The sequence below is a fragment of the Cicer arietinum genome, chromosome 3 (assembly GCF_000331145.2).
Source record: "Cicer arietinum cultivar CDC Frontier isolate Library 1 chromosome 3, Cicar.CDCFrontier_v2.0, whole genome shotgun sequence".
Lineage (NCBI taxonomy): Eukaryota > Viridiplantae > Streptophyta > Magnoliopsida > Fabales > Fabaceae > Cicer > Cicer arietinum.
In genome coordinates, this window is record NC_021162.2 from 5,803,424 (window position 1) to 5,820,913 (window position 17,490).

The 17,490-nt window shown below is 29.8% G+C and overlaps 1 long non-coding RNA gene across 2 annotated transcripts in view; it reads left to right on the forward strand.

Annotated features, from left to right (window-relative positions):
• Positions 1 to 16,968: 16,968 nt before the first annotated feature.
• The window catches only part of LOC101510873 (uncharacterized), a 2,895-nt gene continuing 2,373 nt past the window's right edge, over positions 16,969 to 17,490 (forward strand). For both annotated transcript variants that reach the window (XR_012162412.1, XR_012162413.1), the window contains exon 1: positions 16,969 to 17,194. This is a non-coding gene — a long non-coding RNA (uncharacterized lncRNA). The remainder of the gene's footprint in view (positions 17,195 to 17,490) is intronic.

Genomic DNA, 17,490 nt, shown 5'->3' on the forward strand with positions numbered 1-17,490 from the left:
TTTAAAATGTTCATTCTCTATTGTAAATTATGATAGTATTAGTTTATTATATTAATTTTTTAACCTAAAAAATTTAGTTGTACGATATATTTTAAATGATATTATATAATATAATATGTGAAATGATTAATACAAATAAAATAATGATATAATTATGTAAAAAATTTAGTCTTAGTTTAAAAATTATTTATATTGTAACTTAATTAATAATATATAAATAATTATATTATGAGATTGTGTGTTAAATTATTTAAAATATATTATATTATAATTTTTTTAATATAAAAATATATAAAAATATCATAATTATATATATTTTAAAATAAATGAATCAATTGATCAAATGTTAATAATGACGAAGATTTATAGCAATCATCATCTTTGTAATTAATTGAGACAATAATTTATTTAATATTAATATTATTAAATAAATATAAAGAAAAACAATAAAGACTTTCACACACACCAATTAAATTGTTCTCATAAAGTAAAGAAGTAGAGAAACGTATGCTTTCTACCTTTGAATAATGTCATCGGTCATAGTGATAATTTAAAATAAATTTTAAACATTGATATATTGTATGGTCAATTGAAACATTAGTGTATTTATGATTGGAATGTGGGGTGCGAAGCAAACTGTAAGTTTGAAAAATTGAAGTACTTAATTTCTTGACTAGTTAAGAGGCCTATAGCATGTCAGTGCTATCAGACCTAGCCCACATATAATAAATATTCCATGTCTATGGACCAGACTAATACAGATTTGGTCAGTGCTAGAGTCTAGAGTATGGCACTCTCTAGGTTGCTGCTTTTTTTTTTGTTCAAATAATGCACACTTTGAGTAAATGGGCTCTTTAGGGACTTCAAGTTATTGAGCTGAGTGAGACTGAGACCCATATTTGATTTGTCAGGATTCAGAACCAAGTTTCTAATGGAAGATATTACTCTCTTTATACCTATTAATATATTTGTGGTTAAATTTATTTATAATCTATTACCTTAATTTCAGTTAACGTTTTAGTTTTTTATTATTATATTTTACGATTTGATTATTTATTTTAATTTTAAGTGACATTTTGATCTTTTATGTTTTAAAATATCAACAATGTTATACTTTTTTTTGCAAAAATTCATAAAAGATTTCAAACAAAACACATAAAATTAATTATCATCCTCAATATAATGCAAATTTCATCAAATTTATAACTTAAATCTTTAAATAAACTCATATTTTCATCTCTAACAACATCAAATAAAGAATAAAGGACTAAATCGAAAAAAAAAGATAAATAACTAAAACATTAACTGAAATTAAATTAAGAAACCACATATACAATTTAACCTTTATTTATTTATTTATTTATGGTGAAAGGAAAATATCCTATAACAAAGTAGGAAAGACTTTAACATTTATTAAACATTTATAATTTTTATTTATTTATATTTACCTCTTTTAAATGACATTAGTGAAGATCATACTAACAATCTATCATATTTAATATCTATTTTTTTACCATTAATTGTTGTCCTTATTTATGACTACATACCATGTGTAGTTTTTGCATGAATAAAACCATGTGTAGTATTTGCATGAAAAAAAAGAGTAGTTAATATTATGTTAGGACAACTTAATTAATAACCGCAACGATATTGATGCGTAGAAACTCTTCTTCGAATATGTATTCTTATTTCTATCTCTCCACACTTAAAGTGTGTTAGTCTAGCTACTAGATTACATGATCGAAAAAAAAATTGTTAATATGTTTAATGTGTTTCCTTTTATGTGTTAATGTTAATAAAATACTCTTTACAAATAAATGTTTAATGTAATTGTCTAATAATCTTTCCGTCGCAATTATTAGAATTATCATAAGCATTGCTGTTATTAGTAATAATTTTTCTTTTTCAATTTTTTATAAAAAAGCTTTTCTATAATATAATTTTTGTTAAAGAAGTTTTTCTATAATACAACTTTTTTTAACAAATATAATATAACTTTTTTTAAACTTTCAACAAAAAAATTACAATACTTAATTATAATCGGACCTGGTTAATTTGATATGAAGGTCTCTTTTTCTAATTAATCAAGTCATTGTGTCTTAAAAATTAAGTAAATATAGTTCTATGCCATCAATTTTATTTTACTTAAATCCTTAAAGTCATTTTTATTGAAATGTTTTGATGTTTGATTATGATGATTTTTTGTTGTTGTTGAAATAACCAATATCAATAATTAATTATTTATTTTGTTAGAGGTGGAAGTTGAATCATAATCTTTGTCTCTCAAACTCCTCTAAACCTCTAAACTACCATATGATTCCTCCTTAATGATGAATTTCAATTGTGAATCAATTGTAAAAGTTAAAAGTATATGAAAATAGATAGAATTTAAAAGATTTTGTAGCATTTGAGACGAGAGTTTGAAGATGATTTAATTTTAGATTTTTTTTTAAATTTAATATCTTAGTTAATGAGTTTTATATTAACTAATGTTTAAACTCATTCAAAATGTGAGTTTTTTAAATACATTGTGAAAATTTGAGGATTACCAAAGAAATGAAAAACGATGAAGGACTTAATTGTTACAATTAACAAATTGAGAAGCTAAAGTAACTTCAAAAATAATTAGGGAATTAAAATCACACATAACCATATTATTGGGGAAAAAGTATAACTAAGCCAAAGTACAAAACTAATCTAGCATATTAACCTTTATTATTTTTATTTTAGGTGGCATAAACATCCAAAAATAAGCATAAAATAACATTATAAAAAAAATAAAAAATTAGTGAATATTTTTAATGCAACAATTTAGAAAGTGGTAAAAAATTAACTTTATATACAATTATAGAGTTTTTATAAAATTTGTAGTAAACATACAAAAAGTCAAAATATTTTAATAAATGTATTTACTTAATAGAATTTTTCGTATAAAATTAATCATTTATCTCTAAAAATATTAATGTCGTGGAACCTACTTTCACTCTTAATACATCTATATTACAAATATGTGGACAAGTTATTGAATGATACACTATAAAAATGTTCCAATTCGACACAATTAAACTTCATTGACAATTAGGGGTGGAATAGATCAGGCCAGTCTATGCTTTAAAAGGCCTGATCTACGGCCTATCGTAGGTTTTTTATTCAGCCTGACCTTTTTAAAAGTCTGGCCTAGCCTGAAAGTCTATTTAAAAGCTTTATTCATATTAAAAAATTTAAATGTTCTACTCATACCACATGCTCTCCACATACCAATATCAATGTACATATCTATATATATTAAACAAAAAATAATTTTTCTAACAAAATAATTTAAAAAAAATCTGAAACAAACATCCTTTAAACCCTAAAACATAATTATTGGTTTTAAAGAATTTTTTTTTTTCTTGAAACAAATGCACCCATTATTATATCTGAATCAAATATGGAAGGACTACTGAGTTATTGAGTAATTGAATGGCTACCGAATATAGAAAGACTATCAAATATAGAATGACTACTGAATATGGAATGACTATTGAGTGATTGCTTAATTGATATAATTTAAAATAAAAAATAATATTATTAATATAACAATAAAAATAACATTAATAAATAATTAAATATATATAGACTGACCTATCAGGCCTAATAGGCTTTTTTATAAGCATGAACCTGGTTTATTAAAATAAATAGGCTTTAAAAATAGTCTGAGCCTAGCCTTTTTATTAAATAGTTCAGACCAGGCCATACCATAGGCCCCTGTTGGACGGCCTAGCCTATTCCCATCCCTATTGACAATGACGAGGTCACAAACTGTTGGGAAAAATCAGAGATAATTAGCGGTAACTATCTCAATAATGCAGAATATATTTTCCTCCACATGTGCGCATAGATGACCAAACAAAAAATACAATTCCACAAAGCAAAATTATTTGGCAGAAAATTAAAGGAGACAAACACAATTTTTACGTGAAAAACTTCCCTCAAATTGAGAGAATAAAAACCACGTGACCTAGTCCAGTAAAAACTTCCACTAACTGATAGTGTTTCAGAAAGTGTACTGAATCGTTGCAAGTAATAATAAAATGGTAGTACAGAATGTCGAACTCAAGAATTGCATTTTACTATTGAATTATATTTAATTACTAAAATTGAACAAAAAGTTCCCAAATTGGTTGAAATAATATTTAAAATTAACAACTGTAGTAAAATTGATCATTTATAATGAGAAAAATATGAGGGATGAGTTTCACTTTGAATCCAGCCTTGGTGTCTAATTTGATCCTAGTTATTGAATTATAACTGAATTCTCTTTATTATTCTTGCCCTAATGTCTTAGTGACAGAACCTTTAATTCCAAAGTAACCCCTAATTCCTTAGTGGATTTAAGATTAGAATTAAGTCTTACCGTACAAGAATTCTCTTTTTTAATTATTGCCTTTGCAACTAACTTAATTGGTTTCATGACCTGCATCTATCCCTAGACTACAAATTCATGAATTTCTCATCTCAAACATTCGTAAAGGCCACTCCCGTTTCAAAATTCGAATCGAAGAACATTTTAATGTTGATCAAGCAATAAAAAGCATTAAACACATAGATGAGAAAAATAATTCAATAAACTCATTCATATAAATCAAAATCAAATCAGAAAAATAAGGGTTTCATCTTGTTACACTCATCCCTAACAAATATGGTTTAGTTACTCATGACAGAGATAAAAAAGATAGAGATTAGAGAAGAATTACAAGAAAGATTCATGAATGATTCTTGATAAAATTGCTCAAATGGTGTTAGAAACGACCGTCTTTGAGTTTATATGCCACGTCACAAGTCTCCCAACTTCCCAATAGTCTAAAAGATCCCTAAAAAGTGAGAAAAACGCGTTTTTATACATTCAACAGCGTTTTTATCCCTAAAAACTATCAAAAGGGTGGAAATGCGCCATAGACGCAGCTATTGCGCTTCAGGCGCACAACTTATTTTGTTTGACGTTTTCTGCATTTTCCTCCTCTTTTGAGTCTGAATTAGGTTATGGTGTCTTCATAAAAGTTGTAGCTATGAGTCGTAGCTTTCATTTACACTTAGTTTGACTCCCATTGGACATCTAAAACTTCAGATATGTCTGAAATACTCCACATAGGTCATGTTGATTTCTCATCAAAATTCAGTAGTGCACTAAAACAAAGTAATAATGCAAAACTTCGAAAAATCTCTACTTAATAAAGGATATAATAACATAAATATTTCATTAAATCAAAGAACTAAAATCAACAAAATATATCAAATAACTCCTTAAATTAACTAATGGTTAAAGATAAATAAGACTAAAATCAATGAAGCATATGATGAAGAGTCATCACAACCCCAAACTTAATTTATTGCTTGTCCCCAAGCAACAATTAATTTCAAATTTAGTGCAGTTAAAAGCAAACTTAACTTAATTTCTCAAATCAAATCAAACTCAATTCTCAAAGTTCCAGCTACTACAAAACATTCATCATGCTCCTGATTGCTTATAAAAAAAACAACACACTTTGTATACTTCAGCATTCATTCATCAAGTTCAACTCTCTTTTCACACAATCTCACCAAAATTTATCTCAAGTGTTTAGCAAGGTTATAAATTTATCACTCAAATCATAGAGCATGCATCACGATGTCATAGGCTTGAAAAAATTCTAGTTAGCAATCACAATGCAACAAACACACACTATTTTGAAGGACTTTTGGGGTTATAATGGGGCATAGGTAAGGGTAGGACATTTTAGGATAGTAGGCTTTACTACTTTGAGTTAGACATACATATTCAAATTATTCTAGCACTTTTTATTTTTCTTCTCCTTTTCATTGTGGAGATTCTCAAACATTCACAAAAGAACCAAGAAGTTATTATTCATCAAAGTACACAAACTGAATTTTTTTTTCTTCTTTTTTTCTTTTTGTGAGAATCACCACCCAAACTTAAAAGGTTGCTATCCCATGAGCAACCCCAAACTTAGAATTTTACCAAGACAAGACAAAACTTTTCCTACCTAACTTCAAGTAAGGTGATTGAACTAAAGTCAGGTCTTTGCCTTGTAATGTGGCTAGTAACCGAAAGAAAGGGCAAGGCTCGAAGGGGCTAGCAAAGGATAAAATTTGCATAGGGTAGTTAAAAAGGCTCAACGACAAAAAAAAATTGCCTCAGTGTATGCATAAATTACAAGTGATGGAAGTCAAAATTAGTGCAAGTTTTGAAGGAATAACACATGTGACACCCTAAACCCCAAAATAATATTTATAATAATATATACTAAATTATTTGAAGAAAACTTGCAGTGGATAAAGAAAATATGTTAAAGAGAATAAAAACTTTAATATCTAATTTATGATATCACGTTTATCTAAATACATATGTAACAATTCAACTTTGTTCCTCAATTAAAATAGTACAATATCAATGAACTTGATTTAACTAGAATTTCCTGATTTAATTCCCAAAGACTTACTCGTACTAAGTTTTCATATAAAAAATCATTTATAATAACATAAGTAAAATACACATTACAACTCTTAATTCCCGGTATCACCAATCAGAGCGGAATTTCTCCCAAACTTGAACTTCGAGACTCATTAACCTATAATAACTGCGATTTTGCAAACGTAGGGCCAAACCAGTCAAACACAAACGACGAAGGAGGTGAGTTTTGAAATCATGTTAATAATATAATATAAATAAGAGGAACGCGCAATTAATCATCAATAAACCGTATCATTACACAAACATTCTTCAAGGAAAAACATCACATTATATAGTTAAAATAAAAAAAAATCAATACACTTCACTGTAACATCAAATCATCAAATAAATTATTATCACACATAATACATATTAATCACAACAAAACAATCACAAGAAAATGCAATGCTATGCATGAACTTAGACTCTACTTCACAATGTGGTACCACTCTAACTTTGAAGTACTTGGTTAGGAGGCTTGATACTATGCCACCATCCCGGTGGACGGACAATTCAAATTGGCCCTGTCCTCATAGATCCCCTCAACTCAACCTGAGACACATATATGTGACAGTCGAGGTAAACGTGTGTTGCATGGTAGCTCCCGACATTTGGAGTGCTACCTCCAAGTCACCTAGGAATTCCCCACCCGAATACCTCCAAGGTCTAACAATCTTGCCTTATGGCTCAACAGCAGACCGCCACGATCAGGCTCATTCAGTTGTACTTCCTCGGAATCACTAGGCTTGTCAGGCCCTACCTATATGATGAAAAAATAATCTCTACTTCACAAATTCTCAATATTTATTTTCTCCCCTCGTTGGCCTATGATACTCCACTAAGACCGTCATCTCAAATACAAATTGGAATCAAAATGATTTCACCAACTATGGGGTTACTTCAATATTCTCATCGCAAATTCACAATATCACTATCATTAATCATATCTCATCACATATTTATATCATAAATCACACATCATCATCAAATAAACTCACATTATACACTGCATTCACATAAACTCGTTTAATCAAATATATGCACCAAATTCATTTGAAATCAATTATCACAATGATATCAAATATCACAATAATGTCAAATATCACAATAATGTTAAATATCACAATAGTATCAAATATCACACATTTAACGAAATTAAATCAATCAACACCTTATAAATATTTCTATTCCATATTTTAATCTCACAATTTTCTTATTTGCACATTAATTAATTTATCACTCAAAGGGCTACTGCCATACGTAGCGAGCCCGGGATGAATGATTGAGAAATATGGTTTTCCCGTTCATCTCACAATATATTATACTCATGAATTTCGACGCTCTCTCACCCTTTACCTTATTTCGACGCTTTCACACATGAGTATGATTGCTTGAGAAAACAATCTTTTTCTTTGACTTTTTGTCCTTCAATCGATCTAACTCGACAGTTTATGGGTAAACGTCAAAAATAAATTATGATAAAATAATCTAAAAACTATATTTCGAAATTCGGTTAAGGAAAATTACCATAAATCAGAAAACCAATCAGTAGATAATATAGCCACTTTTTACACGATCGTTTTGGCGTTGGTTTCACTCAAATCGGACTTACGGTGAAGAAGAACGGTGCAAAATAATGAATTATGTAAACGGAGAAATCGAGAATTTTAGGGAGAAATTCGGGTTGTTAAAAATCTAGAAATTTGTGTTTAATTGAATAGTTAAATGAGTAAAACAACATACTGAAATTTGGACGAAAACGAAGAAACTTTTCTGGAACAGTTATCGATCACTGGTGCCAAACAATAGGTTGTTGTTGTTGTGTTTGTTTCAGCGGTGCCCGTCCAATCCCTTTTTTCTTTCTTTTTGGTTGTTTTATTTTATTAACAATTAGGGTTAGTAAAACCCATTGGTCCCTTTATTTATTTTTAAATAAAACCAACAATTACTAAAACTAATGTTTTAACATTTTGTTTTACCATAATTTAATTACTAAAATTTGCTAATATTTTCAAACTAATATTTTATAAAATAAAGTAATTAATCTTTTAAAATATATTAATAATGAAAACTCTCATATTCAAAATAATCACCCTAATGATATATTTTTTTAAATACTTACATTAAAATACTATCATCATTAGAGAATATTCAAAATTATAAAATAAATAAGTATAAAATCAACACTTTATATTAATTACTAAGTCATACTATATATAATCACAATATCATAATAAGTATATAAAAATAAAGAAAATCAAACACAATATTACCACTATCTCAAGATAATAATTTATAAAATAAATAATTAAAATAAAATATATTTAGAATCAAATAAATATAATTAAGTACACATTTAATATTAGTCAAACGCATAAAAGAATGTTATATTAATTGGGTGCACGAATATACACGTAAAATCACATAAAATCCGATTCTTCAAAATAATACACTAAAATACTATTGCTTTAAAAAATAATATATAATATAATAAAATAAAATATTTTATTATTTATATCGCTCATTTAATATAATGTGTATCAAACTAGCACATCATAGAAAACATCCATATAACGAAAATTAATCACAACAATTTTTAACATATATTTTATAATAATTTTAACATCAAATTAATTATTTAAAATCTTATTTAATTAATAAAACAGTTTATCATAAAATTTAGGGTGTTACAACACATGTCTGGATAATCACACAACAAAAAATTAAAGTATTTAAGCTTAAAAGCTCACGACTAGGACAATAAGAAAGAGTATGAACTATTTAAATGATGTCAAACATGCCACTACAAAATTTATTTAGTTTTTTTTTTTAAATGGCAAATGAAACTTTGACAACTGAGGAGTAATTAACAATGCATGCATTAGTGAAACTTATCGAATTGAGCAATGATATGAGCAAAGAAATAGAGTTTAAATTTCAAAATCTTAAACAGAAAACTTAAGACCAAATGCAAGTTGTTAATAATTATTCATCATCGTGGATGTTTACACACAATTAGAAAGAAACAAATTCAAATAACAAAAATAATACTGCAAAAAAATAAAAGTTACCTCTACCTGTGTGTTGCCTCCCACGAAGCGCTTCTTTAAAGTCATTAGCTTGACGCCTCAATTATTGTCAAGGTGGCATATATGACAGGAAGAACATGTGACACCCTAAACTCCAAAATAATATATATAATAATTTATATCATATTTCTATAAAATTTGCAGCGGATAAATAAAAACATGATAAAAACTTTAATTTTTAATTTAGGATATCACATTTCTCAAAAATCAAAAAGAACACTTTAACTTCTTTACTCCATAGTGCAATCTCAATAAGCTTGAATTAAGTATAATTACTTGATTTAATTCTAAAAACCTACTAGTACTTATATGGTTTTCATACAAAAGTCGTTTCAAAATAAATAAGTAAAATACAAATTACAACCCTTATTCCCGGTATCACCTATCAGAGCGGGGTTCCTCCCAAACTTGAACTTCAAGACTTATTAACCTGTAACAACTGCGATTTCGCAAACGCAGGGCAAAGCCAGTCAAACACAAACAACGAAGGAGGTGAGTTTCAAAATCATGTTAATAGTATAATATAAGTAAGAAGAACACATAAATAAAAACATGATAAAAACTTTAATTTTTAATTTAGGATATCACATTTCTCAAAAATCAAAAAGAACACTTTAACTTCTTTACTCCATAGTGCAATCTCAATAAGCTTGAATTAAGTATAATTACTTGATTTAATTCTAAAAACCTACTAGTACTTATATGGTTTTCATACAAAAGTCGTTTCAAAATAAATAAATATATTACAAATTACAACCCTTATTCCCGGTATCACCTATTAGAGCGGGGTTCCTCCCAAACTTGAACTTCAAGACTTATTAACCTGTAACAACTGCAATTTCGCAAACGCAGGGCCAAGCCAGTCAAACACAAACAACGAAGGAGGTGAGTTTCAAAATCATGTTAATAGTATAATATAAGTAAGAAGAATACGCAACAATCATAATAGACCGTATCATAATCACATTACGATATATCAAAATATTTAAGTAAATAGTATCATATTATAACATCAAATTCACTCAAGTAAGATAATCATCTCATTATAATATGCATCAAATCATCTAAGAGTAATTATTATTACTTTTGAAACACATCAATCACCACAAAACAATCACAAGTAAATGCAATGCTATGCATGAGCTTAGACTCTACATCACAATGTGGTACCATTCTAACTCTGAAGTACTTGGTTAGGAGGCTTGGTACTATGCCACCATCCCGGTGGACGGACAATTCAAATTGGCCCTTTCTTCATAGATCCCCTCAACTAAATCCGAGACACATATACATGACAGTCGAGGTAAACGTGTGTTGCATGGTAGCTCCCAACATTTGGAGTGTTACCTCCAAGTCACCTAGGAATTCCCCACCCGAATACCTCCAAGGTCTAAAAATCTTGCCTTAAGGCTCGACAACAGACCGCCACGATCAGGCTCATTCAGTTGTACTTCCCCGGAATCATTGTTATCACATCACATAAACTCATCTAATCACACATATATAAATTTAATTCGACACCCAATATCACAATAATATCAATATCACACATTCAAATAAATTAAATCAATGAACACCCTACAAATATTTCTATTCTATATTTTAATCTCACAACTTCCATATTTTCACATTAATTAATTTATCCCTCAAAGGGCTACTGCCATACGTAGCGAGCCCCAGATGAATCGTTGGAAAATACGGTTTTCCCGTTCATCTAACAATATATTACACTCATGAATTCAAACGCTCTCTCACCCCTTATCTTATTTCGACGTTTCATCAAACCCGGAAGTCAATGAGAGTTTTCAACGACAACTGCAGATTGACAACGTAAAGCACGAATCCAAAGATCGAAACGAGACTGAAAAATTATGCGGAGCATAAAAATAAATATTAAATAATTAATAATAATTTTATTTTTGGAGCAAAAATGGAGTCAAAACGACGAGAAGAAAATTGCAGAAAATGTCTCACCGACTCGTCGGAGCACCGGAAGGGTCCGACGTCAACTTCACCGAAAAATGCAAATGAGTAGTGTTTCTTGAAGGTTTTGATGAGGGAAATCCATATATGATATCCATTTTTCGGAAGGATGAATGTGGTTTCCAGAATATCCCAAAAGTAGTTTGTCCAAGGGACGAAAAAAGGTTGTTTACATTTAAATAGAGTCACGATCGGCCAAGGCAAGGCCAGAAACGAGTGCATAGGTGGATTTGTGTGTGAAGCCAACTATTCATCTATTTCCATAGCGAAATGGGAGAGAATTCAAGATTGATCGCATACGGCTACCATGGTGGTTTTTCAACGTATAAGGGATAATTAAAATAAAGTAACGGGTCTTTTAGTTAGAATCACATCTACAAAAACATGGTTACACTATACAAGTCAAATTGGATAATAGGTTTCACGTGGCTGAAGAGAAAAGAATTAAAATTTGGAGAGGGAAGGTATACATTGTGTGTTGCGCCGTTGGAAGAAAAGAAATAGACCAAGATTAGGTTTTAGGTACCTTAGAATCATTTGATAGTTTGCAAATAACTCATACCTAGGTTTCCCATAAATCTACTTGTGACACTTACAACATAAGAAATGTATAGTCTCGAGCATACCATAGAATACATTATGCTTCCTATGGCACTAGCATATGACATGTTGTTTATCTCTTCCATTCCCTTGGTCGTGTTTGGTGACAAAGCTGAAGAAAGTTTAAAGTCAGCTACAAGTGGAAAGCTGACTGCTTTTGATTCACCCATATTTAACCTATTTAGGACTTTTCCAAGGTAGTTCTCTTAGGAAATGACCAGTTTTCCTTGCTCCTTGATCCTGTGATTTTCATTCCTAGAATTTTCTTGGTTGACCACAAGTCCTTCATCTCAAATTCTTTCTTCAGCCGACTTTTCAACGGATTTATTTATTTCATATTTTTAGATGCTATTAACATGTCATACACATATAACAATAAGTAAATGTATGCACTTGATGATAATTGTTTATAATAAACATAACTATCAAAATTACTTCTTGCATAATTTTGACTAAGCATGAATGAATCAAACCTCATATACCACTATCTTGATGTTTGCTTTATCTCATAGAGCGATCTCTTTAGGGTTCAGGGTTTAGGGTTTAGCAGACAGACCTAGTCTTCATTTCCTTGAGCCCTAAAGCCATCTAGTTGTTGCATTAGAATTGTTTCATTGATATCCATATGTTCTAACTCCATGTCAAATTGTGCTACCTTGGCTAGGATTATTTTTATTGATGCATGTTTGATTACAGGGGAGAAAATATCATTGTAATCCATTCCTTCCTTTTGAGTGAATCCCTTTGCTACTAGTCTAGCTTTGAACCTATATTGCTCAACACTTGGAATTCCCTAATTCCTTTTGAAGATCCACTTGCTGCCTACAATTGTAGAGTTTCCAGGCTTAGGTATGAGCACTCAAGTGTTGTTCTTCTGTAGTGAGTTCAACTCCTCAAGTAAAGTTAAAATCCATTTTTCTTTTTCTTGACACCTAATAGATTCATGGTAGTTTCTATGATCTTCATGTATGATTTCTTCAGCAGCATGTAGTGCATAATTGACCATGTCTGCATAACCATATATTTAAAGGGGTTTTGATGCTCTTCTTTCCTTATCCCTGATAAGATTATAATCATCTAGTTCATATCATGTCGGATTGCCATGGTTTGAAAAAAATATCATTTAACATTGAGTTCGTATCAACTTTGTCTTGTTGAGCATGTTGTTGTTCTTTATCTTGTTTTGTAACTTGTTCCACCACAAGATCAAATTTCTCAGCTTCATGTTGATATGAGCTTTTACTATTAGACTTGGCTAGGGACTTATACAAGTCAACCTCATGAAACTTTACATCTCTACTAATGATACATTTCCTATTTAAAGACACCATATCTTATAGCCTTTGGCACCACTTGGATATCCAAAAAAATACCTTTTCTTGGCTTCGAGAACTAATTTTCCAGCATTTACCTGATCGTATGCAACACATCTAAATACTTTTAGGTAAAAATAAATGAATTTACGCTCACCCAACAAATAAATTTATGCTGATGAAGTGTTCTTGTAAAAACAAAAAAATAGTATTTGTAGATTTTTGTGAAAAAACTAGTAAAAATGTTGGATGAACATATACTAAATTGTTAACCCAGTTCAGAGTTAAACTCTTACATCTGGAGTACTAAATCCGACTTGAAAAGATCACTAATGGATAAAAGTTTACAAACTTTCTTTCTCTCTTGCCTTTCTCTTACACTGTTATGTTTTTCAACACTTTTCTTAATTCACAACTAACTAGACCTTATATACACAAGTTAGTTAGATTAGAGAGTAGTAGGAAGGCAATTATAACTAACTTATATCTAACTAAAATAGCTAGAAGTCAGTTTACTTATATCGCATGCAACCATCATTAGATGAGCTCTAAAGTCTTCAATTTTAAGTACCACTTATAAACTGAAACATTTCTCTTCCTTTTTTTAAGTCCACCCTTTGTTTTAACCTTTTTCAAGAGGTGGTTACTATATAGGAAATCTCATATTATTTACTCTTAAGTGTAACTTTTTGATACATATCAAGGTCATCAAATTTTGAGTAAAACATCTATATGAGGTTTCTAAGATAACTTTGAAGATTTATTGAATCAATCATCATTAAAATTTAATATGTATGGATAGTATCCAATTGTATAGCAATAGAAATTATGATGTATCTGGCTTGTTCATAGGCACAAGGTAGGTCATGAGTGGTTCAAATAGTGCATCAACAATTTTATTTATTGTTACTAACATATTTCCCACATGAAAATCGTTGGCAATGTGAATCAATGCATACATAGAAGCATGGCCGCACAAGTTGACATACAACATGCTACCGTGTCACAATTATTTTTGAAATACGCTTCTTCGTAAGGTGGTTTAAATTCATTTTTGGTAGAATGATTAGGCGAGAAACAACTTCCCAAACACTACATATATTCCCCATGTTATCTTTGAAGATCCTCTTTAAACTCAAATGCATAGACTCAACTTTATTTGATGTCGTGTTTCTTAATAACATAGTTTTGTTTCTCCATGCCTTAAAAAATTGTTCTTAATGAGGAGTCAATCCATCTCCTAGTTCATAATCATGAAAAATAGAATTATCAGAACAAATTCCTATTAATAATTTCAAATGTTGGCCACATATAGCTTCATCATAACAATATGCAACACCATCACATGGCTCCATGACCAATTTATGTTCGTTCTTTGGAAACAGTCTCATCATACACTATGCTTGACGTTCATTGTAAACCTACTTGATGATAGTTTTCAGATTCTTATCCTTAAATATCATCAATATAATTATAGGTTTAATCATGTTCTTGGTTATGTAACCAACTATACTATTTTCTTCAAAACAAAACCAATCCAGTAAGGTTATCCTCTGAATATCAATATACATTTTCATTAAGGTAATCCTCTGAGTATCAACACACACTTTCATTTTTGTGTGCGTGTAGCCCTCACAAGTGTAGGTTTCTATGAGGTCAAAACTCGCCGCTTCTTTCACATTCAATAATTAACTTTTTCTTTGTCATTAGTCATATTGTGGTTGTTTCACAAGTAAATATCACCGCAACAACACTATTTTTCCAACCCAATTTTTCTGACTCATTTAACTAAATCATTTCGTGAACCAAACTCCTACTGATATCTTAGATATTAATTATAAGAATAAATGAAATTAAATTGCTTTTCTAGCAATGAATACAACAATGAAATCCACTTATTGTGTACGTTCAGGTTTGACATAGTTGTTCCCAGCGTTAATAATTTCTTCCTCAATCTCCATTTACCGAAAGTATGTTAAGAAACTACAAACTAAATTAAGTTAGTATACGTGAACTAAATTAGTATACATAATACAAAATGTATATTGTGTCGGAACTCATGCGACATTTAATTTCTTACGCGAACTAAGATAATGTAACCTATAGACACATAGTTAATGTAACAGTAGAACATATATGAAATGTAATCGCATAGACTATATAAAATAGGTTAATGTATGCCTATGTAAACTTAATTATTAATGTATCACCTATGAATTTTTCATTTTAGTAATGAACATGATGATGTCAGACACATTTACGTATAAAATCTAAAATTTAGAAGGTACATGTACTACATTAATTATTTAAGCTTGGTTACATTTTAAATTTTGAGTTGCTCCTACATCAACTCAAATACTAAGCATTAAAAAACGCAAACACATAAAATCACTCAAAAGATAACATACCTAAGCAATGTAATATTACATAAAGAACTTTTGCTTCAAAGTTTAATATTCATTCATGTTTGTCAATAATCAAAGGATGTTTGTGAGATAGGCGAACTGTGAGTATATTTTAATAAGTGATTGAGGTTTTTTTTTTTTTTGTGTTTTAATTTTTTTAAGTTAAAATTAAAAATTGAAAACAAGTGGATGGGACCGAGCCGTTGGCCAGCATTGTCCATAATAGGTGGACCAGTCTTGATAAAACACAACTCCAAAACAAAGTGAATCGTGTCGAACTAATTCGTTTATATGTAGGGATTGGGTTGAGCCTACACATTTAGCAACACTAGGTTTTAACCATAAATGGAGCTATAACCGATTATTTTGCAAAATGTAACTAGAAAAATGAACAACACATGGCTCAAGTATTTGAATCAAGGTACCTTCTAGGGTGCACTATATGTGTATATTACACACCGTGCATGAGCACATATGACCAAAAGATATGAAAACAAAAATAAATATTCTTTTAAACTTTACAAAATTATAACCTTTAAAATTTAATTTCTAAATATTTCTTATTCAATTTAGTTTTAATCTCTATTTTGATTTTATAGAGACAATTTTTAGGGATTTAAAGTATCAATTTCTTATCAAAACTTTTAAAAATAGAAACTAAAAATGAATAAATTCTTGTTTAGAGACTTAAAGTTGAGAATTTTTTTTATAAAGAATAAAAATAAAAATTTAAAATTTTATAAAGACTAAAAACTTATTTTACCTTAAAAAACAATAAACTCATACTATTATGCAATCGCTTTATTATATTTTACTATAACCTGAAAGTCATTATAGACAAAAAGACATAACTCACACTACTAGAAAACTGCATTTTAGCTGCCATTATTAGCGTCGGCCCCCGACGCCGACACTACGCCACCAAATGTCAATTTTCAATTTTATTAACGATTAGCGTCGGAAGGGCCGACGCTACGCAAAATAAAACAGACGCTAGTTTATTAATTTAATTTTATAATTTTTTTAAAATACGTAGCGTCGGACGGACCGACGCTATCGTGAAATTAAAATAATAAGTTCTGTTAAGTTTTCATCTCTTGTCTAAATCCCTAAGTGTTGAACCCTTCCCTCACACACTTGAACCCTTCTTTCACACTTCCCTAAATCCCTAAATCCTTGGCTTCGAATCTGATTCCTAAATCCCTAAGTGTCGAACCCTTCCCTAAATGCAGTGAGTATCGCCGACCGAATCCATCACTTTCAGAGTCGGTCACCGTCGCAGCAGTGAGTATCGCCGTCGCCGTCCCTTTCCTGGTTTGTTTTCATTCATTTCCTGGTTTTCATTCATTTCCTGGTTTTCATTTCCTTTTTGGTTTTCATTTCCTGGTTTTCATTCATGATTTCCTGTTTGATTATCACCAGTGTAAATCACATGATTATTTATTTGTCTATTTGCTTTATTTTTCCTGCAATTCTCATCAAAGAAATCGAAAAGTCAGAGAAGCTTATGTTGATAGATGAAAGAAACAAAAGGAAGACCGAATGCACTGATTTAATTATTATAGGTTTCTTATTTACATTATGCAGTATGCGCACTGAAATAGCCACTT